Source organism: Mustela lutreola, chromosome 9, assembly GCF_030435805.1.
Source record: "Mustela lutreola isolate mMusLut2 chromosome 9, mMusLut2.pri, whole genome shotgun sequence".
Lineage (NCBI taxonomy): Eukaryota > Metazoa > Chordata > Mammalia > Carnivora > Mustelidae > Mustela > Mustela lutreola.
Window position 1 is genome coordinate 73,947,934 of NC_081298.1, and position 4,390 is coordinate 73,952,323.

Sequence of the window (4,390 nt, forward strand, 5' to 3'; positions counted from 1 at the left end):
CAACAGAAGTACCACCAGTTGGCTCAGATTCAATGTATCATTTATGTGAAGGAAATGGAGTAGGCCTTGTCCAACCATGAATGACGCAATTCAAGGCCTTGCTCTCTGGCGCCTGTCAGCTACTATTCTCCTCCAGACCGTATCACTTCTATGTAAAAACGAATCTCCCACCTGTGTGAAGCTGTCCTCCTCCTACCGTCATCTTCTGTCCGTGTGAACAGTCTCTGTTTCTACCTTAAAAGAAATATCAGGGGCTGGTTCTGTGTAGAGTAAGTTGCTGCCAAGATAAAGAAGCTGCCTAGAAGCTGTAATAATTGAAGGGGCAGACAAAAATGGTGTTAACCATCCAAATGGTGTTCTTATGAAATGCTCAAGAGTAACTGGTAGTGACTAGGGGCTGAAGGCAAACACCAAAACTGTGGTCTTGAATTGCAGGCACTAATTACACAGAGAGTTTCCTGATACTTCGGTGGCCAATATATTTCATGGCAAAATGTTTTTCTGGGGTAAAGGATATACTTGTGAAACAAACACTTGTAATTATTTATTTGAAAGTATAATGCTTGTGCTGGCTTTGGCAGCATATGCTAAAACCAGAACAGTACAGAGATTAGCATGGCCCCTGTGTGGGTATGACATGCAAATTCACAAAGCATTCCATATTTTAAAAATAAACAATATAAAAGTATAAAGGTGAGGCATTTCGCACCATTCACTGGAGTGAGGACAGAATGAACAAATGGCTAAGGAATTATAGTTTTAAGTTACACTGTAACCACATCAGAGCATTTTCACTGTTTCTTACATTTTAGGAAGGCACGCCACTATAATCCACTACATCACAGACACAAAACAAAACAAATGCAAAACAAACAAGTAATGAGCCTAACAAAAACTGTAAAATATATTTCATTTTCAAAGGGATGAATAAAGGCTCAAGAACACCACAAAAACTCCCAAATCAAGTTTCAAGTAAGATATTAGGCTGACATTTCCTTGGCAGAGACTTCAATTAGAAATCTTTTGTAGGCAAAAGGTAGGAAGACAGGAGCAGATGAAATTTAACTTACTTCTCCAGTGCATGCTGTGAGCCCCACATTTTCACCTCCACAAACTAGCCAATCAAAGGTATTGAGGATTCAAGCATTTTTTCTTCCAGCAGCGGGTGGCCCAAGTGCCTCAACCCAGCTGTCTTTTCATATTAGAAAGAAAACTATGATCATTGTCACTCCTATAATATCCCATTTGTTCTGCTGCTCTCACTAAATTTTCTGAATTTTATGTGGGGTCTCTCTCCCACTAAGAAGATGAACCTGTGCTGCAATTTCTCTGTTTAAACTGTGGGATAATTCCTTCTTTCAGAAAAAGAGAAGTGTAGAAACATTCATTTTCACAAAGAAGTTGGGCATTAAACGACTGTCTTTTCATTAGAGAAATAAACTGCAGATCATTCAATTGTCACATTTCAGAGGTTCGTTTGGCAAATCTTCAACAGTTTCTTTTGTTTTTTTTTTTTTATAAAAAATGATTTATCAGTAGTGATTACTAGATCATATAATTGCAAGAGACTTTCTCCAGAATGGCCAACCATTCAGCAATAAATTCCAATGATATATTCCTTATGAGGACAGGCATTCCTTCTTCATGGGGAATGTGCCTTCTCTGTAGTGGTTTTTGCAGTTCCCTAACTCCCTATCTGGAGAAGAAAAGGCAGTGGAGGAAATGGAGGAAAGAAAAATAGAAATTGCCTCACTTGGAATTATGGGAAATTATGGTGAAAACTATTTTTTAAATCAATAGTTGATTTAAAATCAACTATTAATTAATTGTTGAATTAAATGAATAAAAGTAATTGTTGAATTACTATATTGTACAACTGAAACTACTATAATACTGTATGTTAACTAATTGGAATTAAGATAAAAACATTATAAAAATTAAAAAAGAAAATAAAACCAATAATAAACACAAGTTCTCCTCCTAGGAATTTCAGGACTGTGCTGAGTGGCTTGAAAGAGGCACAAAAATAAACTTAAGAAGTTATTTTTCTACCAGGAAACTGTTTGAAGAAAGGTGTTTTAGATGCAATTAGAAAGCAGTATACAATAAGCTAGGGGTAAAAAATGGAAAAGACAGGTCATGAAGGCTTCCAACTTTACGCTCCTCTCCTCTCCATCTTGGTATTTGTAATTCATGTCTTTATGGGATCTCATGATGTTATGTGTATTCATCAGAAGTCCTCCATTCAGGAAAAAAAAAAAGACTAGTTTAAGCAAAAAGAGAAAGGGACAACTCTTATAGTAAAGTAGTATATGACTGAGTACAAAGGCCAACTAGGGTTGGGTCTTATGCAAAACCAGGACAACTAGAAGTCTCTCTCTCCTTTGTTCTTACAGAGATCCAGACTACCTCATGCATTCCAAGTTTCCATACTCAGTGCCAGTGACACGTAGAAATGAATGATCTGTTCTTGCTCAATCCCAATTCTCCATTTCTGGGAGAGAGAATTAGATTGTCTCAGCTTGGGTAATCAGCTATGGCCAGGGGATTCAGAATCACAGTTTAAATGTAATCATAGTTGGTGAAGAACCAAACCATGGCTTACAGTTCAGCTACTGGAGAAAATCAGATAGCTGTTGAGTTGAAAAGTATCCCAAAAGTGTTTACTATACTCATTTGTATAATACACTAGAAGGAAGTTTCAAAAATGTCCTATTTTATCAGGAGTCATATATACTTCATATTTCTGACGGACATCACTCTACAACTCAACAGATAAGCTGTTTTCTTTTTTTTCCCCCAGTTAGCATGTGGATGTTTAAGGCCAAGTGATTTCTTCACTTCCTGTTATAATAGAAAAACGGAAAGGCAGCAAGCCCAAAATCATCTTCTTGTTCTTGACTATACCACTTTGTCTACAAAATTCTTTTGCCATATGCTCTCTGCAATGTTTAGGCAGATCTCTATCATGGGGGAGCCATATGTTGACTTTGCAACAGCATATTTTCTATTTTTTCAGAATTGAGCCCGCCATATTGTGGGCACAGGCTAAAGGAACCTCAATACCTTTCATTTGAATGCCAAGATAGCATTAAAAAGCATTAAATAGAGGCATGATTGCTTGATTTGAATAAATGGAGATCTCTGAGAGGTCATCTTCATCATGTTTAGAATCCCGTAAAGACATTTTAGAATCCAAACCCAAAGCAGAGGTCTTGCTTTGTTTTGGGTTCTTCACCATGCTCTCTGGTTAAAGATTTTGCTATTGTCCCCATGGTTTACAACTTGAAGATGCTTTGGAATTGACTTTCAAAATGGCAACTTCCCAGTGTTCTTAGAAGAAAAGTAAAGGACAAATAAAAATTTATATTTGAAAAAAAATTAAAGATGTTATTTTTGAAATTATGAGGGGTTTTCCTCTAAAATTATTTACATAGGTAAATCTTTATTTAAGATAAAGCTAGTAATTGTTATCCTTGTGTTAATGTGTCTAACGTATATGTTCCATGTATTCTCACACATTTAACTTTAGTAGTAGAAGTTTCTTTTTAAAGAAAGAAATTATTCTGTTTTGGTTGGGTGCCTAAAATGAGATCATTCTTTCCTACCCTAAAGGGTGTATATCATGAAATAGTGTGGAACATTGAACATTCTATATTTTTAAAGCAAAAGAAGGTAATTCACAGAGATTTTTTTTAAAAGGTCTTTTTTAAGGTTTTCAGAGAACTTGTTAAAAAACACCCACAACCATATTTCAAGTCATATTCCCTCTCCTATCTCTTCTCCCCACAAAATGCTCACAGACTGCCAATTTAAAGGAAAAACATAGTCAAGCCAGATAAAAAGCATCCAAATGAAGAGAAGGTTAATCGTGGAAGGCGATGGAGGTGGTCGGTACAATCTGTTGATTTCTTTGCAATGACTGCATTTAGCTATTTCTTCCACAGCCCCATGAGAATGAAGGCTGGCGTTAACTAGCCCCAGACTCCAGTTTGTAACAGTGTTCATCCCCAGTCTCGCATCTTCATCACTGTCAACCTTCTGACCTCAGAGTGTTGGGAGAAGAGTCTGGGAAGGAGGTCTTGGGAACTCACAGGCAGGAAAACAAACAGCGATGTGAACAAGAATGTGAACAGCTGGATGCCCTGGGTTAGCAATGCTAAGCAGTAAACTAGGTCTCCTGTCTCTTCATCTTACTCAAATAAAGCCAGGAAAAGACATGATTACCAAAGGCATTTTTCAGCCTCATTTTTAGCTCATGGCATGACAGCCCAGTGAGTTGCAATGACAAACATACATGAGAATATAAATTTCAAACTAGTATAACTGTTGCCTTTTAGTCCTCCTTCCCTCTTTTATGGTAACAGAAACTAGGCTTTCATTCTGAGTT

The 4,390-nt window shown here is 36.9% G+C and overlaps 1 pseudogene; it reads left to right on the top strand.

Moving 5' to 3' along the window:
- Window positions 1–567: 567 nt before the first annotated feature.
- On the top strand, window positions 568–667 carry LOC131808706 (U6 spliceosomal RNA; annotated as a pseudogene).
- The last annotated feature ends 3,723 nt before the right edge of the window (window positions 668–4,390 follow it).